General features: G+C 45.9%; 1 protein-coding gene across 1 annotated transcript in view; it reads left to right on the forward strand.

The window, feature by feature from the left end:
* Positions 1 to 19,228, forward strand: part of znf536 (zinc finger protein 536) — a 188,402-nt gene that overhangs the window by 23,956 nt on the left and 145,218 nt on the right. The window contains exon 3 of the mRNA XM_070445379.1: positions 18,374 to 18,501. The gene's annotated coding sequence lies outside the window, so the exon portion shown is untranslated. The remainder of the gene's footprint in view (positions 1 to 18,373; positions 18,502 to 19,228) is intronic.

The raw sequence follows: 19,228 nt of genomic DNA on the forward strand, positions 1-19,228 counted from the left end.
TCTCTCTCTCTCTCTCTCTCTCTCTCTCCTTCTATACTTTCAATCTTTCCATGCCAGGTCAATACATAGCTCAGAGTATCTATATCCCAAACGTATTTGGCCTCTATAGCGCAGGTAGATACAGTATATCTGCAGACAAACAAAGAAACCAAACCAATGTAGGGTAAGGGGTTAACATGGTGAGTGCCAATTCTTTTATGATGCACTGGCTGTTGGTCTGATAGAATGAAATGAAGCACAGATGTCTGTTTGTAGAGGCGCGTCTCCTTTGATGCAGAAGAGGGGTGTCATAATCAATATCATGATAAGCATTCAGAAACCTGTCCAAGGGGAAACATTTCAGAAGACTCAAAAAGCCCTGTAAGTCATAGTGTCAAGGGCCTTAGTAAAATACTAGCAAGAATGCCACTCCAGTTGTCGGGAAAGACAGTTATTATCTTCGTACGTTCCATGAGATGTCCGTCACAGAACGTCTGTTAATGGTCTAACGTATTACTTTCGTTCTTATCAAAGGCAGTCTGAAGCTGATTACCAAGGACATTGGATTATCGACCGATTACGCAGTATCCCAATACGCCCCAATAAGTGCGGGTGCTTTTGTTTCCACTTGCCTTTCCCTCTGGGTCTGTGTAGTGCTGTGTGGGTCAGAGGTCAAACAGCGTGGCATAGATCCACTTCTGTTGTCCTCCTCCGTTTCCTCTTCATTATCGTCTGGTGAATATGATTTTCCGCATGACTACATTTTCCAAAATAATTAAGACGCTTGTTTGTCACCTGAATTAGATTTGCACTCCTATCCGAGCGTATGAAAGAGCCCACCGTGCGTGGGTATGCCTGTGTGCGCGTTGATAGTGATTCTTGTAAATAGATTTTGTTAAACACGGGAACATTACTTAACGTAGCCGTTGGAATCAAACAACACGCGGGAACTGATCGTTATGTCAGAAGATAGTTTGCGACGATCATTTTATTCTGTGTGAAAAAGACCCGTTTGGGTTTAGGCTCCAGCGCTAAATGGCTAACGATGCTTAGCTCATGAATGACTAAGCTATCATTGAGGGTAGATCATATTCTGACGCCATTTTGTATCTTGCCTCTACACTCCTCCACGTCTCTAATCATGTAAGCGATTTATCCTGAATGAGATGGAAGGTGTCCCTCTGTGTGCAAGGCAGGCGGGCAGCATGTGCTGGTTTATACACGGCGCGAGATGGAAGGGGCATGGGATGGCATGCTCACAGTTAATGCCATGGGTTGTTTTTCAGGTCCCCTCTTATACTGCATTTGGACAGGAAGGGAATGAATGTGATTGGCTTTGTTCAGTCTTCCTGGCAGTCGACATGCGCTGACATCTGTTCCCTCCTAACCATTCGAACCAATGTCGATCAGAGCACACACCACACACATACGTGGACATACACAGAGAGTATGCAGCCCATTTGCATTCACACACACACGTGCACAAGCACACGGACACACACGGACACACACGGACACACACGGACACACACACACACGCACGCACGCACACACGCACGCACACACACAAACATGTAATTGTGGCACCAGTCATGCAGGGTTCAGTGATGAGGAACATCAACAGGCACAATGGCATATAAAAAGTGGCATGAATTATTAGCAGTGCTTGAGTCTCAGAGCTAGACGGATAGAGGGATCATTATGTGACTGAGTTAAAAGCAACACTGGCACGGGTGGGTGAGAGAAGGCGGCTGATTTGCTTATGGATTCAGGGCTGATTGTGGCAGCGTTGCAAATCTTATTGCATTGCTAATTTATATTATAGATGCTGGCACCGGAACCATCATATATCTTAGACGTGGGATCTGAGGGGGGGGGTAGAAGCGTAAAGAATATCTGTCAGTTGTCCCTCTTTAAGCAAATAACCGTCTGGATATCTGTGTGGTATTAAAGAAACTGAACAGCTTTCAGAGAGAAAAACAAAAGATGAAAAGTCCATCGATGGGAAGCTGTTTCAAATTACTCTCAGTTGGGGCCCTGAGAAATGGATGTGACGCGTCCAGATTTCATATTTTTGTTGCAATTACCCCCCGACTCTAAATGAATTCTTTGCAGGCTCTGTGTGATTGTGTTGCGCGTCTGTGAGCAGGTGTTCGCCACATTTGAAGATGACAGTGAGGGTAAGACCCACGCCTCGGCTAATAAAGGCACTCTGCGATGGAGCTCATGTGACACTCCATCTCTAGGGTCTGGGGGTCTACCCCCCCCCCCCATCCACCCCTACCCCCTCTCTCTGGCAGGGATCCCTCTCTGACAGTTAAGGCTGCAGTCTTTGATTACAGGGGATTGTGTAAGGCATGWGTGAGGTCCTAGGACATGGCTAAGTTAAGTTCAACTCAATACCATATTGATTTATCCCACACCCGGTAGTGTACAGAACAGGTACATGCACATTTTGCCGACGTATACAGTCTGCTAACATAGACTTATATGTAACCCGCAACTTAAGTCACCACATGCATGATGCATGAGCTCTAGCTGGAGGATATGCAGTAATGAAGAACGGAGCTGGAGTGTTGAGGTGATGTGTTATCATTAACTAATCCAATTGCCTATGAGATGAGGAGGAATTTCCCGCTCTTGGAGAAGCGCTCCGTTTCTCCCTCTCTCTCTCTCTCTCTCTCTCTCTCTCTCTCTCTCTCTCTCTCTCTCTCTCTCTCTCTCTCTCTCTCTCTCTCTCGCTTCTCTCTCTCTCTCTCTCTCCTCTCTCTCTCTCTCTCTCTCTCTCTCTCTCTCTCTCTCCTCTCTCTCTCTCTCTCTTCTCTCTCCTCTCTCTCTCTTCTCTCTCTCTCTTCTCTCTCTTCTCTCCTCTCTCTTTCTCTCATCGTCTCTCTCTCTCCTCTCTCTCTCTCTCTCTCTCTCTCTCTCTCTCTCTCTCTTCTCTCTCTCTCTCGCTCTCTCTTCGCTCTCTCTCTCTGGTGCTGTTGTGTCGCTGTGACCGTGTGGTGTAGGACTCAGCTCTTCGGTGGGGCCTGCCTAGGTGTCTCAGGTATTCCCGAAGGTGCGCCTAACACGGAGAAGCAGAGTAGTGCGCTCCGTCTCGGGGAAGCGTGACAGTAATGCCGTGCGGCAGACACACAACTATTTCAGGGGAGCTTAGTGGGCTGTCGGATGATGTATTCTGTCATCGCTACACAGATCCAATCTGAACTCGGCACAACTTTCCCAATATTCCGATGGCTTATGTCTTGGGATGACGGAGAATTAAGAACGGGAGGGATTGAGAGAAATGAGTGTGCTTGTATCCTTGGAGTGGAGTGTGGCAGCGCTTTAGTCTCTTAAAGAGGAGGTGGAAGGGGAGAGGGATGAAATGAAGCGGGACGCTGGAAAGGGGCTGAGAGTGATAGGATCTCTCTCAGACAATGATGTCTTTAAGTTAAGGAGACTTCCACTAGCTGGGTCATACCTGGGCTAGCCAGACTCTTCTGCGTCCTCAACATTGACAATTACAATCAGGAACATTTCAGATAGCCACCTTTACGCGCCTTTCCAAACCAGGAAACGTTCTTAAAGAAGGACAAATAAGCAAAAACTGAACAAGTAAACAAAGTTATACTAGATTTTCCCCTCTGTGATTATTCTGCTAGTGGGGGGGACACAGAGATCTTAAAGGAGGACAGTAACATTCTGTTCTACTGAGCAATTCTCGGTTAAAACAAATCAAATCAAATCAACATCAAATTTTATTAGTCACATACACAGGATTAGCAGATGTTTAATGCGAGTTAGCGAAATGCTTGTGCTTCTAGTTCGACAATGCAGTAATAACCAACAGTAATCTAACCTAACAATTCCACGCTACTACCTTACACACACACACAAAGTGTGAAAGGATAAAATATGTACATAAGATATATGGATGATTGGTGGTACAGAACGGCATGGCAGATGCAGTAGATGTATAGAGAACGGTATATACATATGAGATGAGTACTGTAGGGTATGTAAACAATAAATGGCATAGTTTAAAAGTGCGAGTGGTACATGTATTCATAAAGATGGCAAGATGCAGTAGATGATATAGAGTACAGTATATACATATGAGATGGGTAAATGTAGGTATGTAACATTGTATTAAGTGGCATTGCTTAAAGTGGCTAGTGGTACATTTTTACATAATTCCATCAATTCCCATTTTTAAAGTGGCTGGAGTTGAGTCAGTATGTTGGCAGCGGCCGCTAAATGTTAGTGGTGGCTGTTTAACAGTCTGATGGCCTTGAGATAGAAGCTGTTTTTCAGTCTCTCTGGTCCCTGCTTTGATGCACCTGTACTGACCTCGCCTTCTGGATGATAGCGGGGTGAACAGGCAGTGGCTTGGGTGGTTGTTTGTCCTTGATGATTTTATGCCTTCCTGTGACATCGGTGGTGTAGGTGTCCTGGAGGGCAGGTAGGTTGCCCCTGGTGATGCGTTCTGCAGACCTCACTACCCTCTGGAAGCCTTACGGTTCTGGGCGGAGCAGTTGCCGTACCAGGCGTGTATACAGCCCGACAGGATGCTCTCGAAGTACATCTGTAGAAGTTTGTGAGTGCTTTTGGCGACAAGCCGAATTTCTTCAGCCTCCTGAGGTTGAAGAGCGCTGCTGCGCCTTCTTCACAACGCTGTGTCTGTGTGGGTGGACCAATTCAGTTTGTCCGTGATGTGTACACCGAGGAACTTAAACTTTCCACCTTTCTCCACTACTGACCCGTCGATGTGGATAGGGGGGTGCTCCCTCTGCTGTTTCCTGAAGTCCACAATCATCTCCTTTGTTTTTGTTTGACGTTGAGTATGAGGTTATTTTCCTGACACCACACTCCGAGGCCCTCACCTCCTCCCTGTAGGCCGTCTCGTCGTTGTTGGTGATCAAGCCTACACACTGTAGTGTCATCCGCAAACTTGATGATCGAGTTGGAGGCGTGCTGGCCACGCAGTCGTGGGTGAACAGGGAGTACAGGAGAGGGCTCAGAACGCACCCTTGTGGGCCCAGTGTTGAGGATCAGCGGGGTGAGATGTTGTTGCCTACCCTCACCACCTGGGGGCGGCCGTCAGGAAGTCCAGGACCCAGTTGCACAGGGCGGGGTCGAGACCCAGGGCTCGAGCTTGATGACGAGTTTGGGTACTATGGTGTTAAATGCTGAGCTGTAATCGATGAACAGCATTCTCACATGGTATTCCTCTTGTCCAGATGGGTTAGGCAGTGTGCAGTGTGGTTGCGATTGCGTCGTCTGTGGACCTATTTGGGTCGGTAAGCAAATTGGAGTGGGTCTAGGGTGTCCGGGTAGTGTGGAGTGTATGGTCCTTGACTAGTCTCTCAAAGCACTTCATGATGACGGAAGTGAGTGCTACGGGCGATAGTCGTTTAGCTCAGTTACCTTAGCTTTCTTGGGAACAGGAACAATGGTGGCCCTCTTGAAGCATGTGGGAACAGCAAGACTGGGATAAGGATTGATTGAATATGTCCGTAAACACACCAGCCAGCTGGTCTGCGCATGCTTCTGAGGACGCGGTGGGAATGCCGTCTGGCCTGCAGCCTTGCGAGGGTTAACACGTTTAAATGTTTTACTCACCTCGGCTGCAGTGAAGGAGAGCCCCGCAGGTTTTGGTAGGGGGCCGTGTCAGTGCACTGTATTGTCCTCAAAGCGGGCAAAAAAGTTGTTTAGCCTGTCTGGGAGAAGACATCCTGGTCCTCGACGGGGCTGGTTTTCTTTTTGTAATCCGTGATTGACTGTAGACCTGCCACATACCTCTTGTGTCTGAGCTGTTGAATTTCGACTCGATTTTGTCTCTGTACTGAGACTTAGCCTGGTTTGATTGCCTTGCGGAGAGAATAGCTACACTGTTTGTATTCGGTCATGCTTCGGTCACCTTGCCCTGTGAAAAGCAGTGGTTCGCGCTTTCAGTTTCACGCGAATGCTGCCGTCAATCCACGGTTTCTGGTTTGGGAATGTTTTTATCGTGTTGTGGGTACGACATCGTCAATGCACTTCCTAATGAACTCGCTCACCGAATCAGCATATCGTCAATATTGTTTTGGACGCCGATGCGGAACATATTCCAATCCGCGTGATCGAAGCAGTCTTGAAGCGTGATTCAGATTGGTCGGACCAGCGTTGAACAGACCTGAGCGCGGGAGCTTGTTGTTTGAGTTTCTGTTTGTAGGCAGGAATCAACAAAATGGAGTCGTGGTCAGCTTTTTCGAAAGGGGGGCGGGGAGGGCCTTGTAAGCGTCGCGGAAATTAGTGTAGCAATGGTCCAGTGTTTTCCAGCCCTGGTAGCACAATCGATATGCTGATAGAATTTAGGGAGTTTTGTTTTTTAGATTTAGCCTTGTTTAAAATCCCCAGCTACGATGAATGCAGCCTCAGGGTGTGTGGTTTCAGTTTACAAAGGTCAGATAAAGTTCGTTCAGGGCCATCGATGTGTCTGCTTGGGGGGAATGTATACGGCTGATTATGATTGACGAGAATTCCCTTGGTAGATAATGCGGTCGACATTTGATTGTTGAGGAATTCTAGATCAGTGTAACAGAACGACTTGAGTTCTTGTGTGTTATTATGAGGTGCACACCACTTCTCGTTAATCATAAGGCATACCCCCCGCCCCTCTTCTTACGGAAAGATGTTTGTTTTCTGTCGGCGCGATGCATGGAGAAACCAGCTGGCTGCACCGACTCCGTTAGCGTCCCTTGAGTTAGCCATGTTTCCGTGAAGCAGAGCACGTTGCAATCCCTGATGTCTCTCTGGAATGCTACCCGTGCTCGGATTTCATCAACCTTATTGTCAAGAGACTGGACTTGGCGAGTAGTATGCTAGGGAGTGGAGCGCGATGTGCCGTCTCCGAAGCCTGACCACGAGACCGCCACGTTTCCCCCTTTTCCGGCGTCGCACAGGGTCTCCGGCTGGGATCAGATCCCTTGTATTGTGTGGAAGGCAAAACACTGAGTCCGTTTCGGGAAAGTCATATTTCCTGGTAGGAACGATGGTGAGTTGACGTTAATCGTATATTCAGTAGTTCCTCCCGACTGTATGTAATGAAAACCTAGATTACCCGGGGTACCGATGTAAGAAAATAACACGTAAAAAAACAAAATACTGCATATTTTCCAAGGAACGCGAAGCGAGGCTGCCATCTCTATCGCGCCGGAAGAGCCAAAAACAACCAATCACGCCACAGCCCATTTGATGCGATAATCAGCCAGGCTAAGAAAAAGTGATTAGAATATATCAGCACACCTCTTTTCAGCAATGCAGCTGCTCGGAAACACAAGTCTTACAAGATAACGTCAGACTGACTGGGCCTTGGTGTGTGTGTGTGTGTGTGTGTGTGTGTATGTGTGTGTGTGTGTGTTTGTTTGTGTTCATCCATTGTCTCACTGAGGTTTCTGCTAAGCCTTGAAATGTTGCACATTATTTTTTTAAACTCAAGCTCCACTGAAGATAAATACACAGGTTTAATTGTTTAAATAGTTCATTTCATTATCTTCGGAATAATGCTCGGCGACCTTGAGTGTTACTTACCGCGACACGTCTATCTTATAGAGAGAGCAGTTTGTTCCGGTAGCTATTTAGGAAATGTTTTGTACCTTTTACGATGTTCACTGTTTGAGGCGGTGGATGTGATTTCTTAATCCATGGAGTGCCTTGTGTTGCAGCAGACCAGGTATGTTTCAAAGGCCAGGGGGCGATGTGCTATTGTGGAGATGTGATTCTCAGAGACTTTTACCTTTGTGTGTTGAAAATCCTGGCTGCCGTAGTCCCCCAGAAAGGATTTCCACAACCAAGGCTTCAGGGTCACCTTTCTTAACCCTTTCAACACAAAACATAGATCTCCTTTTGACTGGGCAGAGACCCATCTCATAGTGAATGCTCTTTCTGGGATAATATTGCACTCGTCTTCTTACTCAAAAGGAGCAGAGAGAGAGAGAGAGAGAGGGAGAGGGAGAGAGAGAGAGAGAGAGAGAGAGAGAGATTACCATTTGTAAGATAAACCCATTCCTGCCCTGCCCCAGTTTAAATTACACTGTGTTTTTCTTTTTTGATTTCCATTTGCGCATAATGCTCTCTCTCAGCATGTTTAAGTTATATTATTAGCGTGTGAGCGTTTCTCAAGAGATTTTTTTTTTCTTCTCGCTTTTTTCCCTCCCTTTTATTTCAGTGGGGATCCTCGCCTCCCGATGCATTAGCCTCCTGTAATTGACAAATGATCTTTAGATGGTCTGGAGATTGAGAGGCGGCTCGCTAGCCTGACTACAGTATAGGGCTGCATTACTGTAGTCTATTTGGGACGGGCTCTTTTGGTACAGGGGGTGTTCAGGTCACTGTGCCATCCAGACCCCTAATCGTCCCTCTCTCTCTCACAGCTCATTGTGTGAAATAACAAATGGCTGGGCAGCTCCWAGCACAAAGGGCTATCACCACATTATTCAAGAGAAGCCGTGGAGCCTTGCCAGAGTCTGCTGTTAGGAGGGGAGGGAAAAAAATCTGCGTATTGTGATTTGCCATTTATAATTGGCTGGTGATGCTAAATGGTCGGTGGCCAGAACTTTTATAAACGCAATCTGTGGCTGCGTTCGGGCCGATGTATCGCTAATGACAGATCGCCACGAACGCTCGGGAACAGAATGGCGCTCATGTAAGGCTAGAGAAACACAAATATGTTTATGTGTTCTGTCCAGAGATGTTTGGATGAGTCAGAGGTCATTGTACAGAAGTTTGACATTGTAATATAAATATATTAAATAAATGAAGGGGAAAAGATAGGAGTGGGACAGAAAGATAACTGATGACTATACGCTGTGGCTATAAAGCTGTGCTAGAATCCCTGTGACTATTTTATAGAGGACACGCCCTCTGTTTGTAAGCCAGCTGCCCCCCACTCCTAGCTGCCCCCCAGTCTGAACAGAGCAGTATTTTTGAGGTATGGGATGACAGGGCTCATGGCTGATACTCCTGTTGGCAGTGAGAGAMAGATACCGGGCTGGTTCTCAGGGGGAGCTGTCCTCTACATAGTGAGCTCAACRAAAGATACTATTTGATAAAGACTCCCCTCCCCAAAGCCTCCATAAATAATGAAAAGTTAATGAAGAGGTAACTTAATGATGTAATGAATACCACTGAGCAAGGTCAAGCTGAAGGGGAAAAGTTGGTGGGCTTTCTAAAAGCCATGAGATCTATTGTATGAGCCTGTCTGTGTGCCTGTTGTGTTCTTTCTGGTCGGTTGGTGGCAGTTAACCTTGCTTACAGTAAGTGTACTGCGTGTGTGTGTTTGTGTGTGTGTGTTTGTGTGTGTGTGCGCGCGCGTGTGTGTGTGTGTGTGTGCATGTGTGTGTGTGTGTGTGTGTGTGTGTGTTGTCTAACCTTGCTTACAGTAAGTGTACTCTCTGTGTGTGTGGGTGTGTGTGTGTGTGTGTGTGTGTGTGTGTGTGTGTGTGTGTGTGTGGTTGTGTGTGTGTGTGTGTGTGTGTGTGTGTGTGTGTGTGTGTGTGTGTGTGTGTGTGTGTGTGTGTGTGGTTGTGTGTGTGTGTGTGCGTGCGTGCGTGTGTGTGTGCATGTGCATGTGCAGCCCAGTGGAGCGACTGGATCTAGTGTGAACTGGTGATTAAAAATTGAGAGGGTTTGAATGACACCGATGAGAGTGTGTCGAGCAGGTGCGATCGATAGTGCTCTGGTGGCATGCACTGTGTGTGTGCGTGTGTGTGTGGACCATAAACATGCATCCCAGGTCTTCAATGGTCAGCAACCAATGTTCTCTATCACCAATTAACATTTACATCAGAATGATCGTAATATGAAGCAGCCTGTATTTACCCAGGCCATTATTTTATGTAGTGTTGGGACTTGCCCCAAGATTATATTATATTTTCAACCAAAATACTTTCCCCCTGTGTCCTGTACTTAAAGATGAATGGACATTTGGTCCATGTGTGCTGGTGACATGACCCTGCAGAGTGGTTCCAGTTTCAGCGCTCTCGTCTCAGTCCGAGAAGTGCTTACTTGGCGGTGGCCAGGTGGCCTGTTCGAATCTGTTTCCCTTTGTCTGAGGTAAAGAAGTGTCTGCCTGACTCCCTATGCTGTGAGGCTGAGGTAAAGAAGTGTCTGCCCTGACTCCATGCTGTGAGGGCTGAGGTAAAGATGTGTCTGCCTGACTCCCTATGCTGTGAGGCTGAGGTAAAGACGTGTCTGCCCTGACTCCCTATGCTGTGTGAGGCTGAGGTAAATAGAAGTGTCTGCCCTGACTCCTATGCTGTGAGGCTGAGGTAAAGTGTGTCTGCCCTGATCCCTATGCTGTGAGGCTGAGGTAAAGAGTGTCTGCCCTGACTCCCTATGCTGTGAGGCTGAGGTATAGAAGTGTCTGCCCTGACTCCCTATGCTTGAGGCTGAGGTATAGAAGTGTCTGCCCTGATCCCTATGCTTGAGGCTGAGGTATAGAAGTGTCTGCCCTGACTCCCTATGTTGTGAGGCTGAGGTATAGAAGTGTCTGCCCTGACTCCCTTGCTCTGAGGCTGAGGTATAGAAGTGTCTGCCCTGACTCCTATGCTTGAGGCTGAGGTATAGAAAGTGTCTGCCCTGACTCCCTATGCTGTGAGGCTGAGTATAGAAGTGTCTGCCCTGACTTCCTATGCCTGTGAGGCTTGAGGTAATAGAAGTGTTCTGCCCTGACTCCTATGCTGTGAGGCTGAGGTATAGAAGTGTCTGCCCTGACTCCCTATGCTATGAGGCTGAGGTATAGAAGTGTCTGCCCCTCTCCATATGCTGTGAGGCTTCTACAGCACATGCGATTGGGGGAGAGGGATATACAAGGCTACACTAAAGCCAAGATCTGGTGGTATGGCTTCGATCTGTTGTCGAGGTAGACCACATTAGCATAGTGTTGTCGGGCAGGTTGTGGTAAAAGGCTGTGTGCGTGTGTGTGTGTGTGTGTGTGTGGATTTGCCAATGTATGAAACTAGGTTTGGGGATAATGGTCTGAGGACTTGTGAGGAAAGTGACAGAGAGAGAGAGACAGCCTGTGTGCTGCAGAACAAGCCTCTCACATGGGGCTTTGCCTTGCTCCAGGCAGGGCCAGGGTCTGTGCAGGTTATACAGATTGTTTGCAGACACACACACGCGCCGTTACGCTAGAACTCAACTCCAATGCAATGTGGGAATAGCATGATTTGTAGCACAAGTGCAAACACGTTGCGCGGTTTCCTAATGTGACTGGAGAGACTTGGGGGTCTTCCTCTCTGGCGAGTTTATAGATGACTGGTGTGTCTGTGCCTGTGTGTCACGGAGACACAATCCACCCGTCTAGTTCCCTTAACAAGCCTCAGGTCAGACTGCCTGGCACTCATCTACCCTTAAGCACAAGTCAAGCTATTAAACAGATGGAGTCAGTACTGAGAACGTTTTCCCCCCCGCTTTATTTAAACTACTCAAATATAGCTAGTCAACCTTGGATATACAGTATGCACTATTAGGATAGTAGCACGAGTATGAGCTCCTAGTAGCTTTCTTACCCAGTCATTAACAGGCCAGTCATATAGCCGTGTCTTAGTAAATATGCTCAAGTAGCAGCAGACAGAGGGAGTGAAAAAGAACACCTGAACTCAGAACAGAAATGAAGCGACTAGCATGGTTGGGTGGTTGTATAGCAGAGCACATCTTAAAAGTGAAATCATTTCATTTTCTTCATCAAAAGACGGCAAACCCAGGCTTCAGAAGTCCGGTCTGCACACAGCAGCACAGCCCCGAGCCCTTAGATGGCCAGCGATTCACAGGAGATATTCACCCTGTGGTTATCATAGAGCACAGGGCATGTCCCAGGCCAACTCCTATGGGATGGCTGTGGGTTACAAGGGGAACGGCGGTAGAGAGCTTTCTATTAGGAACAGAGAATGAAAAAGCATGCTTACGCCCAAAGCCTTTTACCAACATTCATATCTGAGATTGGGTTTTTCGTTTCTTTGAGGGGCAAAAGCGGATGCTTTTTTACACAGGATAAATAAGGATGCACATTAAATAGAACCTTTTGAATTTTGTTGTATAAAAGTGAGTGTCTGTATGGCGGCTTTTAACAAGGCATGGAGTACAGTACATGTGACTGCTGGTGTGTGACCAGTCCACCCTTTTCCCATCCTTGATTGTCGCCATCCTTTGCTGTATATTTCTAAAAAGCAGAATAGTATGGAGCATCAAAGGTGTGATAGGTGGTGCGTGTGTACGTGTTAAAAGCAAGCCTCCTTGACTGGAAGCTTCTTGGATGTGCCCTGTGCTCTACCACCACCTGACTCACTATGATGTGTGACACTTAAATTCTGCATGCTGGTGTACTGCGCATCAGTCATCAGAAGACACCATTAAAATATATCTGCTCCGGAATCTGATCCTGTCTAGTGTTGTGTCTCCACAAACATAACTCACTTTTACTTTCAGCCTGATCCTGTCTAGTGTTGTGTCTCCACAAACATCAACTGCCACTTTTAGCTTTCAACTGATAACTGTCTAGTGGTTGTGTCTCCAAAACATAATCACTTTGTACTTTCAGCTGCTCTTGTCTAGTGTTGTGTCTCCACAAAACATAACTCATTTTACTTTCCAGCCTGGATCCTGTCTAGTGTTGGCTTTCCACCATAACATAACTCAACTTTTAACTTTCAGCCTGATCCTGTCTAGTGTTGTGTCTCACAAAATAACTCACTTTTACTTTCAAGCCTAATGCTGTGCCTAGTGTTGCTTCTCCACAAACATATACTCACTTTACTTTCAGCTGGTCTGTCTAGTGTTGTGTTCTCCACAAAACATAACTCATTTTACTTTCAGCCTGATACCTGTCTAGTGGTTGCTTGCTCCACTAAACATAACTCCTTTTACTTTTCAAGGCCTGGCCTGTCTATTTGTTGTGTCTCACAAGCGTTTAACTCACTTTACTTTCAGCCTGGCCCTGTCTAGTGTTGTTGTCTCCACAAACACAACTCAGCTTTTACTTTCAGCTGGCCCTGTCTAGTGTTGTTGTGCCCGCAAACTATAACTCACTTTAAACTTTCCGCCTGGTCTGTCTAGTGTTGTGTCTCAGCAAACATAATCACTTTACTTTCAGCCTGACTCCTGTTAGTGTTGTGTCTCCACAAACACAACCACTTTTAGCTTTCAAGGCCTGGGTCGTGTCTACGTGTTTGTGTCTCCACAACATAAATCCCTTTTTACTTTTCAGCCTGGTCCTGTCTAGTGTTGTGTCTCCACAACATAACTCATCTTTTATTTCAGCCTGATCCTGTTAGTGTTGTGTCTCCACAACACAACTCACTTTTACTTTCAGCCTGGTCTGTCTAAGTGGTTGTGTTCCACAAACAATAAATCACTTTTACTTTAGACTGGATCGTGTTAAGTGTTGTCTCACACATAACTCCTTTTACTTTGCCTGGTCCTGAAACCACACAGAGACTGCCAAAGCCACCTGTTAGACGCCAGACACACAGTGACCCTACACTTGTAGGCCCCAGAAAACCTTGATGTGTGTTTTGGTTTGTGGATATGCAAGTTGCGTGTGTGTGTCTGTGTTGGGGAACTGGAAACCACTTTTTTCTCTGGGTAGATATTAGATATTACTACTCAATAAGCTATAATAAGCATTTGCTGAGCTACTATTATTTTGTATACTTCTGATGAAGTGTAAACATTCAACTTTCCATCAAATTCCTCTAAACACTAGAAATGCAAACATGCACGTGCATCTTTAAAAAAACCCAGCAGCGAATTTAAACAGCCGTGCTGAGAATAAATAGTTTAATCTATGTCCTAAAATCATATGGAGAATGTACATTTGGCCTGGGTAGACCTTGAAGTTCACACCCGGATTTGTAAACATGTTTTTGCTAGCCGGTCGCGTCGAGTCTTAAGAGACTGCCGTATCAAAAACAATAACCGCTCTAAGCGTAAACTCTCAAAAAGTCCTGGAGAAGTATGAAATAATAATCTGTGTGTGGCCCTGCCGAATGCTGAGAACGCAACATTTCACAATAAAGTTGTTTAAATAAAGGCCTTGCATAGATGGCTGAGAGATAGGACACGCTGCCTTAATTACACACGGCCATAAAATAAACCGCCGGTAAAAAGTATGATCGCCGTTCAACAGGTTAACCTATAAACGTCAGCGAGGGTGTGTACTTCAGATGTGAGAGGGATGATTGTTTGAGAGAAAACAACAGGCTCGAAAGAAAAAAATACCAACAAAAAAAAAAAAAAAAACGAAAGACTGTACAATCAACAAAGAGAGCAGTGTTTACTCGAATTAAGACTTCAAATTCTTCCCCCCATTGCGGGCATTACAGAGAGAAAATAGACCAGCTAAGCACCCGTTTATTGTTCTTAAACTGTGAAAGGTAATATGCTTTAAAGGCACAGTAAATGTATTCGTATGCTGGAGTTTGCGCTTATGGATGGCGTGTAGTAGTAAGTTACATAGCCTTGGAGAGAAATAGAGTTTTTCCTGAACAGGACTTAAGTTTCTACTGCTGGTGGGCCCACTCTCTTTAGCTGTGTTAGCATAAGAATAGAGGTTGGCTAGAGGGTGAGGGGGTTTAGCTGGTTAAATTATTCTGCGCCTCCGCTGGCACTAGCAGGGCTGTTGTTATCCACTTATAACATCAGACGTTCACTCTCTCTCTCTTACTCCCTCTGTTTCATATCCTCCCTCTCTTTCTCTCTCTCTTTCTTCTCTCTCTCTCTCTCGCTCCCTCTTTCCATCTTTGCTCCACTGTGTTGTAGAGCAGTGGGGCATCAAATCGGGGCCTATAACTGTCTTATTTTGTAATGCCTGACTCAGCCATGGCACACCTCTGTCCCAGATCTCCTCAGGCGTGGCCTACAATGTGACGCGGCGTCACGCCGGCGTGGAATTCCCAAACCCGAGAGGATAAAACGTCTCTCCTGTTCACAGCCAGAAGGCCCGAGCAGGCATACACAGACACAAGACAGGAACTCTCTCAATCACGTTTCATCTCCAGTCTTAAAGCCCTGGATCTGAATGGTATTCACTTAACCGAGCTTTAGTCTGGGGAGTGAGGGGACCGGGACACCTTAAGCATGGAGGAGGAATGCAGTTAGATATAATGTTTGTATACGTTTGCGTACGTCTTGGAGTGCAGGGATGGTGCTTAAAGACATCTGGATGCGATGAAATGCCATTAGTCTAAACAAAAGTGAGCCCGTCTCTCTGCCTAGCAAGCCACCCAACGTGCGTTCTGCTTTTACTATGTTTGTGCAATGTTTCCTAAAGTACTATATTGAAAAATATTTCATTGCAACAGTATTAGGCTTTCCAACATGAGATGGTTTTCCTTGCTCCAATTTCCCCGAGATAAACACGGAGCCATTGGAATAGCTGTGCACTTGATGAATGACTGAAAAGGCATACTTTATGACTGAAAAGGATACTTTAGTGCTGGTCTAAAGAAGAAAAAGACAAAAAACGTTGTCATTGGATTGACCTTTTAGAATAACAGTAATATTCTTTCAACTTCTGTAGCGCTATTCATTACACAAAGAATCTCATAAAGGACAAGCAATTTAGAAAAACAAAAGCATCGTTCATAAGATGTACGTTCATGGATTAAGTCGTCATCGGAGGAGTGGTCACAGGAGGAGATAAGCAAAGATGGTCTCTGGACCATCATATATAAACAAGCTCAGAACATCGGAGGCCGTACAAGTGTTAACTTCTTCTTATTTGGGGGGGAAATGCATGAGCTAGTTTTGTGCTTTTCCCCGGAACAATCTGGACATCAGCTAAGTTCTACAGTGCTCCAGCTATCGTCAAGATCGATTTCACTCCCTATTGTTCCACATCGTTGGTGATCTGCAGATCAGACAACTGTGAGAGAAAGAGAGAGAGGAAGAGAGTGAGAGAGAGGAGAGAAGAGAGAGAGAGAGAGAGAGTGTGGAGGTGGCATGCGTGTGCATGAGAAGCACACCTATGATTTATCAGCTCTTTCGTTCTATTTAAACAAATAGTCTTGAGCCTTGGAAGGCAGTGTAGGGACATGCCTAGGATAATAAGCGTCATGGAATCTAATCAGATTTATAAGAGGAATTGATTGTTGTGTGGCAGGAGGAGCAGGAGTGGGGTTGGCAATAAGCTGAAATTTAAGTGTTAATTTTTATGCTAATCCGCTGGCACTCTCGTGTGATGCAATTTGGTTCCCTGCACCGCAGATATGAAATTGTCCTGCTCACAGAGAAAATGTCAGCTTGCCAGACCCTGAAAGCTTGTTATTTATTAGGTATGTTTCTATTAGTATGTGTCAAGTTGTTAGAGAGCCACATGCACACGTATAGACACACACACCGCGCACAACACGCACACACACACACCCACACAAATACACACACCAATGTGCTTCATGCTTGTTCCGCCCAGCTCTCGGCCTTAAAATCGTCTCAGCTACTGGCTGCAACACTGGGGCATTAATGTATTATCATATATCGGGTGGTCCTTGCCCTCTGGACAAAAGGCTATTTAATACAATTTAATGACATTCCCAAGCAGGAGAAAGGGAGGGAGACAAGGAGGCAGAGCCTAGATGAAAATAGCATCTGTGTTTCTCATGGCTCACCCATGCAAACATTTCAGCTTAAGATGCGTGACTTCTCCTTTCTCCGGCAGAAAGGAGAGAAGAGGGAGAAGCTAATGGCAGGGAGAATTAGAGAGGAATGAGAAGTCTAAATATGATATCCATAAAGACAGTGTGCTGTAATCCAGGCCTTAATGCTGCTACAGTAACATGTCACAGACGGCATTGCTCTCCAAAGGCCATTAAGTGATCCATTTCCACAGTCGCACAGTGATGTCATCCGCACGAGACAGCAGAGGGACAGTGACAGGCGCTGTCTTTGAGTTTCATCCAGCTCTGACAGCTTCCTGTCAAGACACGCTCTCCTTTGAAACACCTATTCTCTCCGTCTCTCGTGTTCAAACTGTTTCTCACTCTGTCTACTCCCCATTCACACTGCTGTTCTGTGTGCCAGTCCCTGAATCCAGTTATATTGTCACTGGGCGTAGTAACAGAGTAAAAGGTTTGGATGCAATTCACATATAGGTCAATTAAATGCACCAACATCTGCTCTCTCCTATCTATTTGCATATAGTATTCATATGTTAATGATGTCCCTTGTTTTTGTGTTTGTGTGTGTTTTTTGTTTTGCATTCCTCCCTTCCTCCCATCTCTTTGTAAAAAAGGTTCATGCTTCTAAAACCGGATACAGCCGTCCTATTTTCACTTCCCTCTCACCAATGCTTAAAGGAAAGAGTTCTTGAGCAGACAAGTGCCAGGGTTGTTCTGTTGCCATGCCCATGATTTCAAAAAGAAGAACCTTTTTACTGTAGTGGAAGGCCTCCCTTTCCAAAGCAGCTTAATGCCTTATAAATCAATGATGACACAGATGGACCAGCGATAATATATTTAGAATGCCTCACAGCAATATTGTCGTACAGATGATTAGAGATTGAGCTATTTTAACTCACCCCTTAAAACTTTCTGCTCATTTTAATACTTTGAATTATAGGGGGGTTCACAAATTTGGTTCTTTGAAATAAATCTCAAACATAGAAAAAGGGTCTAATGTTTAAAGCGTCTGAAGTCTGTCTTCTCTTTGTGGCGTTATGGTGGGGATAAGGGAACAAAGAGCATATGAAGAGCGTGGTGGTCTGTTGCCAAAACCATAATGACAACGCATGTTTCTTTAACCAGAAAGGGGGGTCCTTTAATGGAATTGTGTCTGAGGGTGTAAATGGCAAAGCTAGAGGCCTCAGTCTCTTTTATGGTTGATGGCTCCGATTTAGCGTGAGGAGGAGGAGGAGTGAGAAAATGAAGTGGAGGTTGTCAGATGTGGCAGCTGCTTGGAATCCTGATAAATATAAGCCCTTATTGATCGGATGAAATGAAAGATCCCAGAGTGCCGTGCAGTATTTAGCATCTTGTCTGCCGCGCGTCAGCGATGGCCTTGCCTTTGGGGGATAGATTTTCAGCCCGCTGCAAGGCACGGCTTTGATTTCATCTTTAACCTTTTTCGGCTGTATTTCCTTGACCTCTGCGCATCGCTGCCTTCAGTGAATTTGTTACATTTCACTTGACATCATCTGCCTCCTCTCTCCCTCTCTCTCTCTCCCCCCCTCCCCCTCTTCTCTCTCTCTTCCTCTCTCTCTCTCTCCTCTCTCTCTCTCTCTTCTCTCTCTCTCTCTCTCTCTTCTCTCTCTCTCTCTCTCTCTCCTCCCCCCTCTCTCTCTTTCCTGTTCCTGTCCTCTCCTCTCTCTCTTTCCCTCTCCCTTTCTCTCTCTTTCCCTTCTCTCTCTCTCTCTCTCTCTCTCTCTCTCTGACAGGACAGAGACACATCCTTCTAGGTCGGTCGTCATTGCTGTGTGCTGTAGTGACTCAGTGGCAGTGACTGCCTGGGTCTCCTCGAACCTGACAGACAGGCTCCAGAGCAGTATGCAGTTAGTGTGTTAAGGTACGCCCCCCCCCCACCCCACCACCCACCCACCTTCTGTCACACACTGATCAGTGATCAGTCACCCTGTCCCACTGGCACAGCTCTATCACACTCACATCGCTCTCTCTCTCTCGTTAGCCACATGGCTTTGCTAAATGCTCTGTAACTTGTTACAATCTGGATTGTGATAATCTACCATAATCATCAGCCACATGCCACCTAAAAACACACATGAATGCCATTCAGTTCCCACACTGAAACATGTCTGTTCCAAATCTYCCCCTCCCCTTGTGCCACCTCTCCAATGTCACTACACTTCCACTTCGTGCCTACCCACCCTATGTCTTTTTCATTTATAAGAGCTAGCTAGCAATTATAACATGAGAAATATGGGACGAATCATGAACAATTTATGTTTTGGCATTAGTGTAATTGAATTCTACTCGTATATCACAGGGAGAAGTTTCAGGCTTGAGTTAAATGAGAGGTACGAATCCATGAAAATAAGGCTCCCTTCCTTGTCTTTTGAACAGCGCTCCTTTACTCTTTTAGATGGATGATAAATCCCCGGTGAGGGAGCCGGCAACAGCTGTTGGCAGACAGGCTAGATATGAGAATAGCAGCATAGGATGAGCGAGCATTAAAAATTAATACGCTATTTAGCCTAGGTGTATTTTAGGTATTTGACATTTTCATGTCCGGGACAGACTAAATTTATTCATAGTGCAGAAAATAAAAAAAAAGA

This window comes from Salvelinus sp. IW2-2015, linkage group LG10, assembly GCF_002910315.2.
Source record: "Salvelinus sp. IW2-2015 linkage group LG10, ASM291031v2, whole genome shotgun sequence".
Classification (NCBI taxonomy): Eukaryota; Metazoa; Chordata; class Actinopteri; order Salmoniformes; family Salmonidae; genus Salvelinus; species Salvelinus sp. IW2-2015.